Source organism: Oncorhynchus masou, chromosome 6, assembly GCF_036934945.1.
Source record: "Oncorhynchus masou masou isolate Uvic2021 chromosome 6, UVic_Omas_1.1, whole genome shotgun sequence".
NCBI classification, from domain to species: Eukaryota; Metazoa; Chordata; class Actinopteri; order Salmoniformes; family Salmonidae; genus Oncorhynchus; species Oncorhynchus masou.
The window spans coordinates 57294810-57312174 of record NC_088217.1 but is presented as its reverse complement, the minus strand read 5'-3'; positions in this window follow the sequence as shown (position 1 = coordinate 57312174).

Genomic DNA, 17365 nt, shown 5'->3' with positions numbered 1-17365 from the left:
AAAAGCCCATTTTAGCATGGCAGCGCTATTGAGGACTTTCGCATTTTGAAGTCCACTGGGTGGGACATCCTATGGGCTAAGGAAGGATCACATAATTCCATCCAGGTCATCAGGAGGGATCAGCCAATCAAGTGATAATCCTGAGAAGCCGGTGTTTGGAGGATATATTGGTACGACGAAGTCGAGGGCCAACAAACTGTGCCACTATATCCTCCAAACACCGGCTTCAAAGGCATTATCCCTTTTATACAACGGGTTACAAACATATTCAAATAATGATCGGCATATTTTCATACTATTTCATCCTTCCACAAGATACAGTCCAAAATACAAATCTAGGTTTGCTTCCCAATCCAGCTGGTCATTCGTTCTATCGGTTTGGTTGCCAGAGATCACACAGTCGTCTTTTTGTTCTGTATCTATGGACAGCGACCCAGTTGTTCGTTCTAAATGTTCTATTGCCATACCGGCTGGCAACGTTTTGATCCCTTGCTTGCTAGCAAGTCAACTGTCGATCATTTACATTGACGTCAAGCCAGAATAAAAGCAAAGTAGCTATATTTGCGTTTGTTTAAGCTGTTTTCTAGTGACATTTATTTGGATATATCCATAACAATGAGCTAATGAGGTGCGATTTCGCCTGGCATTGAAAATCAAATGCTAGTCTAAAGGCAATGGGAGATAATGTTTAGATTCTTTTTATAGTGGAGATTAATTAAGTTTATACATTGACTGGCTGGGCTGATGAGACAGTGGATAGCGTGAGATGGAACAGGGTAAATAGGCATTTCAACATCATAGCTTCTTTTTTTACCTTTTATTTTTTATTATTAATTAATTATCTTCGGAGGACACATATTTTTTTTATTTTTTTACATATTTTTTCCGACATATACAGTACATACATTTAAATATACATTTGACATACATGGTATATAAAGCGGTCACATAACAATAATACTTTACCAAACATAAGCTCTCAAATCCCAACCCTCAGCCACTCTCAGCCCATCCCACCTATCACCAGACTACCCTCATTTGGTTTCCATGTGCCATACATTTTTCAATTATGCTGTGATGTTTTACACAATTATTTTTATCTTTGTAATCGTATAATATCCACAGATTGTAAGCTAAAGATAAAAACCTTTCCTATGAGAATTATTATTTATTGACTGACTATGGCTTTCCAAATTGCCCAACATTGCTATTTGTAAGGTTAATTTTAAGTGCATGTTGTGATTTTTTAACCATTCCCGAACCTGTGACCAGAAACAAGCTACATAGAATACATGATCTGTTGATTCTGTCTCTTCTCAGCAAAATCTACAGAGCTGAGATTGTTGTATGCCCCATATATGTAGCATTCTGTTGGAGGCAAAAATTGTATATAATAATTTAAATTGAAAAACTCTAAGTGTTGAATCAAGTGTAGTTTTTTTTTACCAGTTCATAAACCACATGCCATGGAATTGGTACATCGAAAATCTCTTACCATTTATTTTGCAACCTGTATGGTGGAGCTGTCAACATTTTTGTCCTCAAATTAAACTGGAATATTTGTATATTATGCCAGTTCCTTTCAGCCAATTTGTATCTTTAATATATGGTAGGCAAACAAGTTCCCTACCATTTTCCACCTAATTTTTATGGTAGTGCTTTCATCAGTTGGTTGTAAATTTGGATTGGGCAGATATTCCCATATATTTTTGATAACTGCATATGTGGCATAACTCCTCCATTTGTATTCATGATATCATTAATAATTATAATACAATTTGTAAAAGAAATACATAAAGAATGTTTTTTTATTGATCAGCATATTCGAGTTTAACCATAAAATTTAATAGTAGATATTCCAAGATGCCGTAGCAGTTCAGACGTCTTTGTCTTTGTCTTGTCGTGTCCTGTGTATATATATTTTTTTCCTTCGTATTTATTTCGTATATATATATATTTTTTAAGCTCAGTTTCAATGTACTCTCCTGCAATCTGCCTCATCCAATGTGGTATGGATCTTTAGAACCGGAACCCAACAGAAGCTAGTCAGCTAACTAGCTACTAGCTTGTAGTCAGTTAGCCACGGCTAGCGGTCATCAGCTTAGCCTGGTCAACTCCTGCCAGTCTGCACAGCGCGATTCAATCCTGAGTATACTGGACTGCTTTTTCTCCACATCTCCAGTTTCCTACCGCAAGCTCTGAACCTTTTCACCTGGATCATTGCAGCTAGCTGCTATCTGAGTGGCTACCCCCTGGCTAACGTCTCTTTCCCGAAGCAAAAACAGGTGAGCCTGGAACTAGCCTCGTGCTAGGCCCATCTCCTGTCTAGCTGAGCCACTCCTTGGGCTACAATACATATTTTGCCAATTGGCCTGGACCTCTTATACTGCCGACACGAAGCCACGCTGATTCCATCACGACTGGTCTACCGACGTAATCCGCCCTTAAGGGTTTCAACAGGCTCCCCCGTCGCGACGTCCCTTGAAGGCTCATACGTTAGCCTGCTAGCCGCGGCCCGCTAGCTGTCTAGAGCATATCGGACTGTTAGCTGTAGGGGATTATCAGCCAATTTCTTGGGCTACAATACCTATTTTGTCAATTGGCCTGGACCCTTTACTGACTACATGGAGCCCTGCCGATCCAACATGACTGGTTTTGCCGACGTAACTGCCCGCTACAACAGACTTCTTCCGTCGCGATGTCACCCTAGGGTCCTTCTGCTAGCCTGCTAGCCCTGGCCCGCTAGCTATCTGAATCGCCTTGCCTCCAGCTCGCCTAGCTTCCCACTGGTCCCTATGATCACTCGGCTACACATGCCTTTCCCTAATGTCAATATGTCTTGTCCATTGCTGTTTTGGTTAGTGATTATTGTCTTATTTCACTTTAGAGTCTCCAGCCCTGCTCAATAGGCCTTAGCTAGCCCTTTTGTTTCACCTCCCACACATGTGGTGACCTCACCTGGTCTAAATGATGTCTCTAGAGACAAAACCTCTCTCATCATCACTCAATGCCTAGGTTTTTCTCCATTGTATTCACATCCTACCATACCCTTGTCTGTACATTATGCCTTGAATCTATTCTTCCGCGCCCAGAAATCTGCTCCTCCTCTCTGTTCAAAACGCTCTAGACGACCAGTTCTTATAGCCTTTAGCCGTACCCTTATCGTACTCTTCCTCTGTTCCTCTGGTGATGTAGAGGTTAATCCAGGCCTTGCAGTGTCTAGTTCCACTCCCATTCCCCAGGCGCTCTCATTTGTTGACTTCTGTAACTGTAGAAGCCTTGGTTTCATGCATGTTAACATTAGAAGCCTCTTCCCTAAGTTTGTTTTACTCACTGCTTTAGCACAGTCTGCCAACCCGGATGTCCTAGCCGTGTCTGAATCCCGGCTTAGGAAGGCCACCAAAAATCCAGAAATTTCCATCCCTAACTATAACATTTTCCGACAAGATATAACTGCCAAAGGAGGTGGAATTGCAGTCTACTGCAGAGATAGCCTGCAAAGTTATGTCATACTATCCAGGTCTGTGCTCAAACAACTTCTACTTCTAAAAATCCCCATTTTCAGAAACAATTCTCTCACTGTTGCCGCTTGTTATAGACCACCTTCTGCCCCCAGCTGTGCCCTGTTAATTGATTGCCCCCCATCTAGCTTCAGAGCTTGTACTGTTAGGTGACCTAAACTGGGACAAGCTTAACACCCTGGCTGTCCTACAATCTAAGCTAGATGCCCTCAATCTCACACAAATTATCAATGAACCTACCAGGTACAACCCCAAATCTGTAAACACGGGTACCCTCATAGATGTCATCCTGACCAACCTGCCCTCTAAATACACCTCTGCTGTCTTCAACCAGGATCTCAGCGATCACTGCCTCATTTCCTGCATCGGTAATGGGTCTGCGGTCAAATAACCACTGCTCACCACTGTCAAATGCTCCCTAAAACACTTCTGCGAGCAGACCTTTCTAATCGACCTGGACCAGGTATCCTGGAAGGATATTGACCTCATTCTGTCAGTAGAGGATGCCTGATTATTGTTAAAAGTGCTTTCCTCACCATCTTAAATAAGCATCCCCATTAAAAAATTGTAGAACTATGAACAGAAATAGCCCTTGGTTCACTCCAGACCTGACTGCCCTCGACCAGCACAAAAACATCCTGTGGCGGGCTGCACTAGCATCGAATAGTCCCTGTGATATGCAACTTTTCAGGGAAGTCAGGAACCAATACACACAGTCAGTTAGGAAAGCAAAGGCTAGCTTTGCCAAATAGAAATTTGCATCCTGTAGCTTTAACTCCAACATGTTCTGGGACACTGTAAAGTCCATGGAGAAAAAGAGCACCTCCTCCCAGCTGCCCACTGAACTGAGGCTAGGAAACACCGTCACCACCGATAATCGAGAATTTAAATAAGCATGCTAAGCATGCTAATAAGCACACGGCTGGCTATGCTTTCCTCCTGGCTACCCCAACCCCGGCCAACAGCTCCGCACCCCCGCAGCTACTTGCCCAAGCCTCCCCAGCTTCTCATTCACCCAAATCCAGGTAGCAGATGTTCTGAAAGAGCTGCAAAACCTGGATCTGTACAAATCAGCTGGGTTAGACAATCTGCACCCTCTCTTTCTAAAATGATTGTTGCATTGTTGCAACCCCTATTACCAGTCGTTTCAACCTTTCTTTCGTGTTGTCCGAGATCCCTAAAGATTGGAAAGCTGCCGCAGTCATCCCCTTCTTCAAAGGGGGTGATACTCTCAACCCAAACTGTTACAGACCTACAGTGCCTTGCGAAAGTATTCGGCCCCCTTGAACTTTGCGACCTTTTGCCACATTTCAGGCTTCAAACATAAAGATATGAAACTGTATTTTTTTGTGAAGAATCAACAACAAGTGGGACACAATCATGAAGTTGAACGACATTTATTGGATATTTCAAACTTTTTTAACAAATCAAAAACTGAAATATTGGGCATGCAAAATTATTCAGCCCCCTTAAGTTAATACTTTGTAGTGCTACCTTTTGCTGCGATTACAGCTGTAAGTCGCTTGGGGTATGTCTCTATCAGTTTTGCACATCGAGAGACTGAAATGTTTTCCCATTCTTCCTTGCAAAACAGCTCGAGCTCAGGGAGGTTGGATGGAGAGCATTTGTGAACAGCAGTTTTCAGTTCTTTCCACAGATTCTCGATTGGATTCAGGTCTGGACTTTGACTTGGCCATTCTAACACCTGGATATGTTTATTTTTGAACCATTCCATTGTAGATTTTGCTTTATGTTTTGCATCATTGTCTTGTTGGAAGACAAATCTCCGTCCCAGTCTCAGGTCTTTTGCAGACTCCATCAGGTTTTCTTCCAGAATGGTCTTGTATTTGGCTCCATCCATCTTCCCATCAATTTTAACCATCTTCCCTGTCCCAGCTGAAGAAAAGCAGGCCCAAACCATGATGCTGCCACCACCATGTTTGACAGTGGGGATGGTGTGTTCATTGTGATGAGCTGTGTTGCTTTTACGCCAAACATAACGTTTTGCATTGTTGCCAAAAAGTTCAATTTTGGTTTCATCTGACCAGAGCACCTTCTTCCACATGTTTGGTGTGTCTCCCAGGTGGCTTGTGGCAAACTTTAAATATTTCCGGTTCCGGGTTGGAGCGAGCGGTCGCATCTACACTTCGGTCCACAGGTAGTATAACTTTTCATTACATTTCATTATAGTACAACGGTTTGATTTGTCTAATCTTAGCAATTTCTTCTTAGCTAGCTACATAGCCGTCTTTGTATCAAAGATAATTGCGTAATTATCGTATTTCGTCGTCCTAACGTCGTCTACACTGCTATCTGCCCAGCAGCTAGCTAACGTCCACTAGCACAGCAGCTAGCTAACGTCCACTAGCACTGTAGAAACTATTACACTCAACGACTCGATTAGTGTAGTGTTAGCTAGCTACATAGTTGTCTTTGCTGTCTTCGTATCCAAGGTAATTGTGTAGTTTAGAGTGTGTAGACTTAGAGTGATTATCTTAATTTACCGAGGTTAGCTAGCCAGCTATTTGTCGTCCTTAACGTAGGAGATACTGCTAGCTAGCTAGCCAACAGCTAGCCAACGTCTTCCGAATTGAACTTCAACAACCCGGTCAACATTCCGCCTCGCTCCACAGGTAGTATCACATTTTCATTTCACTTCATTACAGTACAACGGTTTGATTTGTTTGATCGTAGCTAGCTAGCTACATAGCCGTCTTTGTATCTAAGACAATTGTGTAGTCTGGAGCGATTTTCTAGGTTAGCTAGCCAGCTATTGTCGTTCTTTTAACGTAACGTTACGTAATCAACACTGCTAGCTAGCCAGCTAGCCCCCGAATAGCAGCACTGTAGAAACTATTACACTCGACGGAACGACTTGATTAGTGTAGTGTCAACAACGCAGCCACTGCCAGCTAGCCTACAAAGTCAACAACGTAGCCACTGCCAGCTAGCCTACTCCAGCAGTACTGTATCATTTCAATCATTTTAGTCAATAAGATTCTTGCTACGTAAGCTTAACTTTCTGAACATTCGATAACTGTAGTCCACTTGTCATTCCAATCTCCTTTGCATTAGCGTAGCCTCTTCTGTAGCCTGTCAACTATGTGTCTATCTATCCCTGTTCTCTCCTCTCTGCACAGACCATACAAACGCTCCACACCGCGTGGCCGCGGCCACCCTAATCTGGTGGTCCCAGCGCGCACGACCCACGTGGAGTTCCAGGTCTCCGGTAGCCTCTGGAACTGCCGTTCTGCGGCCAACAAGGCAGAGTTCATCTCAGCCTATGCCTCCCTCCAGTCCCTCGACTTCTTGGCACTGACGGAAACATGGATCACCACAGACAACACTGCTACTCCTACTGCTCTCTCTTCGTCCGCCCACGTGTTCTCGCACACCCCGAGAGCTTCTGGTCAGCGGGGTGGTGGCACCGGGATCCTCATCTCTCCCAAGTGGTCATTCTCTCTTTCTCCCCTTACCCATCTGTCTATCGCCTCCTTTGAATTCCATGCTGTCACAGTTACCAGCCCTTTCAAGCTTAACATCCTTATCATTTATCGCCCTCCAGGTTCCCTCGGAGAGTTCATCAATGAGCTTGATGCCTTGATAAGCTCCTTTCCTGAGGACGGCTCACCTCTCACAGTCCTGGGCGACTTTAACCTCCCCACGTCTACCTTTGACTCATTCCTCTCTGCCTCCTTCTTTCCACTCCTCTCCTCTTTTGACCTCACCCTCTCACCTTCCCCCCCTACTCACAAGGCAGGCAATACGCTCGACCTCATCTTTACTAGATGCTGTTTTTCCACTAACCTCAATGCAACTCCCCTCCAAGTCTCCGACCACTACCTTGTATCCTTTTCCCTCTCGCTCTCATCCAACACTTCCCACACTGCCCCTACTCGGATGGTATCGCGCCGTCCCAACCTTCGCTCTCTCTCCCCCGCTACTCTCTCCTCTTCCATCCTATCATCTCTTCCCTCTGCTCATACCTTCTCCAACCTATCTCCTGATTCTGCCTCCTCAACCCTCCTCTCTTCCCTTTCTGCATCCTTTGACTCTCTATGTCCCCTATCCTCCAGGCCGGCTCGGTCCTCCCCTCCCGCTCCGTGGCTCGACGACTCATTGCGAGCTCACAGAACAGTGCTCCGGGCAGCCGAGCGGAAATGGAGGAAAACTCGCCTCCCTGCGGACCTGGCATCCTTTCACTCCCTCCTCTCTACATTTTCCTCCTCTGTCTCTGCTGCTAAAGCCACTTTCTTCCACTCTAAATTCCAAGCATCTGCCTCTAACCCTAGGAAGCTCTTTGCCACCTTCTCCTCCCTCCTGAATCCTCCTCCCCCCCCTCCTCCCTCTCTGCAGATGACTTCGTCAACCATTTTGAAAAGAAGGTCGACGACATCCGATCCTCGTTTCCTAAGTCAAACGACACCGCTGGTTCTGCTCACACTGCCCTACCCTGTGCTCTGACCTCTTTCTCCCCTCTCTCTCCAGATGAAATCTCGCTTCTTGTGACGGCCGGCCGCCCAACAACCTGCCCGCTTGACCCTATCCCCTCCTCTCTTCTCCAGACCATTTCCGGAGACCTTCTCCCTTACCTCACCTCGCTCATCAACTCATCCCTGACCGCTGGCTACGTCCCTTCCGTCTTCAAGAGAGCGAGAGTTGCACCCCTTCTGAAAAAACCTACACTCGATCCCTCCGATGTCAACAACTACAGACCAGTATCCCTTCTTTCTTTTCTCTCCAAATCTCTTGAACGTGCCATCCTTGGCCAGCTCTCCCGCTATCTCTCTCAGAATGACCTTCTTGATCCAAATCAGTCAGGTTTCAAGACTAGTCATTCAACTGAGACTGCTCTTCTCTGTATCACGGAGGCGCTCCGCACTGCTAAAGCTAACTCTCTCTCCTCTGCTCTCATCCTTCTAGACCTATTGGCTGCCTTCGACACTGTGAACCATCAGATCCTCCTCTCCACCCTCTCCGAGTTGGGCATCTCCGGTGCGGCCCACGCTTGGATTGCGTCCTACCTGACAGGTCGCTCCTACCAGGTGGCGTGGCGAGAATCTGTCTCCTCGCCACGCGCTCTCACCACTGGTGTCCCCCAGGGCTCTGTTCTAGGCCCTCTCCTATTCTCGCTATACACCAAGTCACTTGGCTCTGTCATAACCTCACATGGTCTCTCCTATCATTGCTATGCAGACGACACACAATTAATCTTCTCCTTTCCCCCTTCTGATGACCAGGTGGCGAATCGCATCTCTGCATGTCTGGCAGACATATCAGTGTGGATGACGGATCACCACCTCAAGCTGAACCTCGGCAAGACGGAGCTGCTCTTCCTCCCGGGGAAGGACTGCCCGTTCCATGATCTCGCCATCACGGTTGACAACTCCATTGTGTCCTCCTCCCAGAGCGCTAAGAACCTTGGCGTGATCCTGGACAACACCCTGTCGTTCTAAACTAACATCAAGGCGGTGGCCCGTTCCTGTAGGTTCATGCTCTACAACATCCGCAGAGTACGACCCTGCCTCACACAGGAAGCGGTGCAGGTCCTAATCCAGGCACTTGTCATCTCCCGTCTGGATTACTGCAACTCGCTGTTGGCTGGGCTCCCTGCCTGTGCCATTAAACCCCTACAACTCATCCAGAACGCCGCAGCCCGTCTGGTGTTCAACCTTCCCAAGTTCTCTCACGTCACCCCGCTCCTCCGCTCTCTCCACTGGCTTCCAGTTGAAGCTCGCATCCGCTACAAGACCATGGTGCTTGCCTACGGAGTTGTGAGGGGAACGGCACCGCAGTACCTCCAGGCTCTGATCAGGCCCTACACCCAAACAAGGGCACTGCGTTCATCCACCTCTGGCCTGCTCGCCTCCCTACCACTGAGGAAGTACAGTTCCCGCTCAGCCCAGTCAAAACTGTTCGCTGCTCTGGCCCCCCAATGGTGGAACAAACTTCCTCACGACGCCAGGACAGCAGAGTCAATCACCACCTTCCGGAGACACCTGAAACCCCACCTCTTCAAGGAATACCTAGGATAGGATAAAGTAATCCTTCTCACCCCCCCCCTTAAATGATTTAGATGCACTATTGTAAAGTGGCTGTTCCACTGATGTCAGAAGGTGAATTCACCAATTTGTAAGTCGCTCTGGATAAGAGCGTCTGCTAAATGACTTGAATGAATGAATGTTAAACGACACTTTTTATGGATATCTTTAAGAAATGGCTTTCTTCTTGCCACTCTTCCAAATCCATAAGGCCAGATTTGTGCAATATACGACTGATTGTTGTCCTATGGATAGAGTCTCCCACTTCAGCTGTAGATCTCTGCAGTTCATCCAGAGTGATCATGGGCCTCTTGGCTGCATCTCTGATCAGTCTTCTCCTTGTATGAGCTGAAAGTTTAGAGGGACGGCCAGGTCTTGGTAGATTTGCAGTGGTCTGATACTCCTTCCATTTCAATAGTATCGCTTGCACAGTGCTCCTTGGGATGTTTAAAGCTTGGGAAATCTTTTTGTATCCAAATCCGGCTTTAAACTTCTTCACAACAGTATCTCGGACCTGCCTGGTGTGTTCCTTGTTCTTCATGATGCTTTCTGCGCTTTTAACGGACCTCTGAGACTATCACAGTGCAGGTGCATTTATACGGAGACTTGATTACACACAGGTGGATTGTATTTATCATCATTAGTCATTTAGGTTATCATTGGATCATTCAGAGATCCTCACTGAACTTCTGGAGAGAGTTTGCTGCACTGAAAGTAAAGGGGCTGAATAATTTTGCACGATAAATTTTTCAGTTTTTGATTTGTTAAAAAAGTTCAAGGGGGCCGAATACTTTCGCAAGGCACTGTATATCCATCCTGCCCTGCCTTTCTAAAGTCTTCAAAAGCCAAGTTAACAAACAGATCACTGACCATAGGTAAAGCTCCGCCTCATCTCAGCTCACTGGTCACCATAACAACACCCACCCGTAGCATGCGCTCCAGCAGGTATATCTCACTGGTCATCCCCAAAGCCAACACCACTTTTGGTCGCCCTTCCTTCCAGTTCTCTGCTGCCAATGACTGGAACAAATTGCCAAAATCGCTGAAGTCACTCACTAACTTTAAGCATCAGCTATCAGAGCTGCTTACCAATTGCTGCAGCTCATACACAGCCCATCTGTAAATAGCCCATCCAATCTACCTACCTCAAAAAAAGCTGTTGACTGTTCTCCTTGAACTCTACCTCCCCCTATGTATCTTCATGCTTCTGGCCACAGAAACCCATTTCATGAAGCTCCCTTATGAACAGTTATTGTGCTGGAACTCGGTAGAGAGTGTTGCAACAGAGGACAGGCGATTTTTCCTTTCTACCCGCTTCAGCATTTGGCAGTCCGGTTCTGTGAGCTTGTGTGGCCTACAACTTCGCGGCTGAGCCGTTGTTGCTCCTACATGTTTCCACTTCACAATAACAATACTTACAGTTTACCGGGGCAGCTCTAAGGCCATTCAAATCAAAATCAAAATCCAATTTATTTATATAGCCCTTCGTAAATCAGCTGATATCTCAAAGTGCTGTACAGAAACCCAGCCTAAAACCCCAAAAAGCAAGCAATGCAGGTGTAGAACCATTCTACTGCCAATGTTTCTCTATGGAGATTGCATGGCTTTGTGCAAGATTTCTTTTACACCTGTCAGCAACGGGAATCCATGCTTTTGTATATATAGTCTAGGATCCATGCTCCAGTATTTCCTTAGGGAGTTCTTCTTCACGATTCCCGTGAGAAGGATTGTCACCAGGAAGGTATACATTTCACCCATTTAGCAAGCTTCCACCTCACTCCTGGCTCTCTCTTCTCCTGTAGCTCAAAAACAGCCTCAGAGGGAGATAAACTGTTGCAATCCAGACTAGGATTCATCAAAGCAAACAGCAGGGTCAGGAGGAGTGAAATGGATGGCATTCTTCCAGATCTCTCGTACTTCCCCCAATGTTGGTCTGCCTCCATCACCACCAGCATCTTCAGAGGGACCTGGAACGTTGTCGCTGGGCAAAGGGTCCCCAGATTCAGGCTTCTCAATGGCCACAAGGTTGGGGGGCAGCTCCTCATTGTCACTGTCGGAATATAATTCCTCACTTTCGTCCTCAGACTCATTGTCAGAATTTACAAAAATCTCCAGAATTTCTACTTTTGAACGAGATTGCTAATGCTACACACTGCCAGCATGTGCCACTTTTATCAATAAATCAATATAAGAAAATAGGGTAATATTTTATTTATTTAATGTTTTCCGATTCGTGCATAATTTGTAATGGACACAAATTATGTGTGTAAAATACTTTTTTGAAGGTTGTACTGATTATGATTACCTAATGCTAAGCTAATTGTCAGCTATGTGTTGAGCCATGTTTGTTGTCTTAATCCAATGCATTCTGGGTGTCATGCTAATGTTTGTCAGACCAAAGATGTTATAACAAAATGAGGAAGGGATTGTTCACTCGTGTTTCGAGTAAATTTCCAGAAGTGAATAATGGGAAGTGAATGACAGTAAGACAACACACCACCTTCAACATGCATTCTGCAAACATACCCAACTCATCTTGTCATCTCTTCTTGTCTTTGGTTGACACTGAAAAACAAACATGGCTGCGCGCACAAACTACCCACCATCCGATTACTTCCAAGTTTTAGAAAGTGTTTCACTCAATTATTTCAATCACTGATGGGCTCACCCATGATGTGATTCATTGTAAATAGTAATTGCTATTAGGTAATTTTTATTATGTTTTCTATCATCCGAGAGATAGCTAAATATGTTAGTTGACTCTTTCCTCCATTAGTACTAGGAATAATGTAAACTACATTCTCCAATTTGAATAAGAATTGGGCTATGCTGCTGCTACTTCTGTTAATGTCTGAACATCGCAATGAAAAATAAACTGATCACATAACATTGTAAAGACTGTGATTGTGCCAAATGTTTCTGTAAAAAAACAGTGTGGCCAGCTCAAATGTTGACTGTTGCATCAATCGTAACTTGATGTTCTAATAAAATGTCCTAATCACACCCATGTGTTCATAAAAATGGTTAACGCACAGTTTTTGTGTTTCAAAACTGTTGGTAGAGTTGAAAATACGAAGGAAACTTAAGCAAAAAGTACATTTTGTGTGCACTACGTCATCACGCACAGATTTGTACACGTAACAAGTTAGTTTGATGGAAACACACCACTGGACATGGGTCCTTATGTAGTTACTGCCATGGGTAGCTTTAGCGTAGCTTAACTTCTTCCAGTGTAAAATAATGGCTGGCTTGGTAAACTATATTTTCAAAGTAGCTTCCACAACTCTGGACATCAGGCACTTGGTATCTAATAAAGTCCATCTAATGAAGTCCAACCGGGATGAGTTACTAGTGCGCAATGGGACAAGGACATCCCTGCTGGTCAAACCCTCACCTGATCTTCAAGAAAAGAATTTGGAAATATGGAAGTATAGATTAGCCAAATTGTTTTACCTGAGCATAACCCCAATACTAAGGACTTATTAGCCAGCTCTACTCTGTTGTTTATGATTTTGTTGTCATGGAGTACTGATTGAGCTCATTGATTTGAGTTGAAAAATAAATGCTGCACTCATTGAATGGTATGCTGTCATGCCCTGGCCTTAGAGATACTTTTTATGTCTCTGTTTTGGTTTGGTCAGGGCGTGAGTTGGGGTTGGAATTCTATGTTTTGTGTTCTTTGTTTTCTATTTCTGTGTGTTTGGCCGGGTGTGGTTTTCAATCAGAGGCAGTTGTCTATCGTTGTCTCTGATTGCTACTGAGATAGCTTTCTCCCACCTGTGTTTTGTGGGTAGGTGTTTTCTGTTTTTGTGTCTGCACCAGACAGAACGGTTTAGTTTGTTCTCTTTGTTATTTCAGTGTTCAGTTTAATAAAAATCATGAACACGTACCACGCTGCATCTTGGTCCTCTTCTTCAAACAGTCGTTACACTTGCATTGAGCACTACTGAAAAGTGTTATTTACATGTGAAAAATGAATTCCATATACTGCATTTGCTATAGACCTATTGTTTACCTTTTTGTTGGTAACACTTTGATATCTTGATAATATACAGTTGTTTAACACTAAAGTTTCTAAAACTGTTTGAATGATTTCTGTGAGTATAACATAACTCATATGGCAGGCAAAATCCTGAGGAGAAATCAAAACAGGAAGTGAGAAATCTGAGATTTGTATGTATTCACCACAGTCCCCAATGAAATCCCCTTGAGATATTAATGATGTTGCACTGCCTAGGGGTTCCACGAAATGTCAACCATCTAAAGAAATTTGAATGAGACTTCTGTGTTGTGGGAGTGAATGAGAGCAGAATCTATCAGGTGTCTGGCAGTCAGCCATTTTCTGATCACGCTTATTCCTCATGTTAAGGGACAAATCAACAGATGAAACATTAACAAAATGATCGCCTTTGTCTCTATTTTGATAAAAAGCTGAGGGATGGACCTCTTCAACCTCAGGAGGCTGAAGAAATACGGCTTGTCACCAAAAACACTCACAAACTTATACAGATGCACAATCGAGAGCATCCTGTCCGGATGTATCACCGCCTGGTACGGCAACTGCTCCGCCCATAACCGTAAGGCTCTCCAGAGGGCAATGAGGTCTGCACAACACATCACCGGGGGCAAACTACCTGCCCTCCAGGACACCTACACCACCCGATGTCACAGGAAGGCCAAAAAGATCAAGGACAACAATCACCCGAGCCACTGCCTGTTCACCCCGCTGTCATCCAGAAGGTGAGGTCAGTACAGGTGCATCAAAGCAGGGACCGAGAGACTGAAAAACAGCTTCTATCTCAAGGCCATCAGATTGTTAAACAGCCATCACTAACATTGAGTGGCTGCTGCCAACATACTGACTCAACTTCAGCCACTTTAATACGGAAAATTGATGTAATAAATGTATCACTAGCCACTTTAAACAATGCCACTTCATATAATGTTTACATACCCTACATTACTCATCTCATATGTATATACTGTACTCTATACCATCCACTGCATCTTGCCTATGCCGTTCTATACCATCACTCATTCATATATGTTTTTATGTACATATTTCATTCCTATACACTTGTAAAGTGTATAGTGTAAAAATAAGGTAGTTGTTGTGAAATTGGTAGGTTAGATTACTCGTTGGATATTACTGCATTGTCGGAACTAGAAGCACAAGCATTTCGTTACACTCGCATTAGCATCTGCTAACCATGTGTATGTGACAATGTTTTTTTTATTTGATTTGGAGAAATGTAACTACTATCAGATTAATAGACAGAGCTATGGACGCAAGGACTGACCATCCATGAAATAAAAGTATTGTTTTAACCATGTTATGAGGCTTTGCAGTGTTTGTTTACATTTTCAATGTTTACAAACATTGGAGTAAAACAAGCTTATATTCTGGGATCTCATGGAGTATGACAGTTTAAGGCATTTATTAAGTTATATTCTGCAAGAATCAATGTATATACACTACCTTTCAAAAGTTTTTTAATAAAAAAAAAAAAATGTTTTTTAAATTTAAAAAGATTGTCCATTAAAATAACATCAAATTGATCAGAAATACAGTTTATAACCATTGTAGCTGGAACCGGTAGGTTTTTTAAAGGATTATCTACAGTTGAAGTCAGAAGTTTACATACACATATGTTGGAGTCATTAAAACTCATTTTTCAACCAGTCCACAAATTTCTTGTTAACAAACTATAGGTTTTGCAAGTAGGTTCGGACATCTACTTTGTGCATGCCACAAGTAATTTTTCCAGCAATTGTTTACAGACAGATTATTTCACTTATCATTCACTGTATCAAAATTCCAGTGGGTCAGACCAGCTTGTAAAATTCCAGAAAATTTGTCATGGCATTAGAAACTTCTGATAGGTTAATTGACATAATTTGAGTCAATTGGAGGTGTACCTGTGGATGTATTTCAAGGCCTAGCTTCAAACTCAGTGCCTCGTCGCTTGACATCATGGGAAAATAAAAATAAATCAGAAAAACAATTGCAGACCCCACAAGTATGGTTCATCATTGGGATTAATTTCCAAATGCCTGAAGGTACCATGTTCATCTGTACAAACAATAGTAAGCAAGTATAAACACCATGGGACCATGCAGCCGTCATACCGCTCAGGAAGGAGACGCGTTCTGTCTCCTAGAGATGAAAGTACTGATTGCAGAAAGTGCAAATCAATCCCAGAACAACAGCAAAGGACCTTGTGAAGATGCTGGAGGAAACAGGTACAAAGGTATCTATATCCACAGTAAAAAAATCCTATATTGACATAACCTGAAAGACTGCTCAGCAAGGAAGAAGCCACTGCTCCAAAACTGCCATAAAAAATGCCAGACTACCGTTTGCAACTGCACAATTTTGGGAGAAATGTCCTCTGGTCTGATGAAACAAAAATAGAACTGTTTGGCCCTAATTACCATCGAAAGCACCTAATTACCATCGACTGACTTGCCTAGTAAAATAAAGGTATGTTTGGAGGAAAAAGGTGGAGGCTTGCAAGCCGAAGAACACCATCCCAACTGTGAAGCACGGGGGTGGCAGCATCATGTTGTGGCGGTGCTTTGCTGCAAAGGGGACTGGTGCAAACCATAGACTTTTCTAGAAAACCCCACTATACCACAATCTCAATACCTACAAAAAAAACAAGACAAAACACACCACATAATAAACCCATGTCACACCCTGGCCTGACCAAAATAATAAAGAAAACACAAAATACTAAGACCAGGGCGTGACACAAGTTAAACAATTTAAAGGCAATTCTACCAAATACTAATTGAGTGTATGTACATTTCTAACCCACTGGGAATGTGATGAAAGAAATAAAAGCTGAAATAAATCATTTTCTCTACTATTATTCTGACATTTCACATTCTTAAATTAATAAAGTGGTGATCCTAACTGACCTAAGACAGGGAATTTTTACTCGGATTAAATGTTAGGAATTGTGAAAAACTGAGTTTAAATGTATTTAGCTAAGGTGTATGTAAACTTCCGACTTCAACTGTACATAGGCGTACAGAGGCGTACAGCAATCATCACTCCTGTGTTCCAATGGCACGGTGTGTTAGCTAACCCAAGTTTATCATTTTAGAAGGCTAATTGATCATTAGAAAACCCTTTTGCAATGATGTTAGCACAGCTGAAAACTGTTGTGCTGATTTAAGAACCAATAAAACTGGCCTTCTTTAGACTAGTTGAATATCTGGAGCATCAGCCTTTGTGGTTTTGATTACAGGCTCAAAATGCCCAGAAACAAGAACTTTCTTCTGAAACGCGTCAGTCTATTCTTGTTCTGAGAAATGAAGGCTATTCCATGTTAGAAATTGCACTACTCCCTTCTCAGAACAGCACACACTGGCTTTAACCAGAATAGAAAGAGAAGTGGGAGACCCCTGTGCATAATATAGCAGGAGGACAAGTACATTCGAGTCTCTAGTTTGAGAAACAGACGCCTCACAAGTCCTCAACTGGCAGTTTCATTAAATAGTACACGTATAACACCAGTCTCAACGTCAACAGTGAAGAGGCAACTCCAGGATGCTGTCCTTCTTGGCAGAGTTGCAAAGAAAAAGCCATATCTCAGACTGGCCAATAAAAAGAAAAGATTAAGAAGGGCAAAAGAACACAGACACTGGACAGAGGAACTCTGCCAAGAAGACCAGCGTCCCGAAGTTGCCTCTTCAAATCAATGCACTATGTAGATATCAATAAAAAGTCATTTCCGTATGGCCTTTGACTACACCTGCTGGCATCCTTAAGTCCGAGTGTTTATTCAAGTTGGA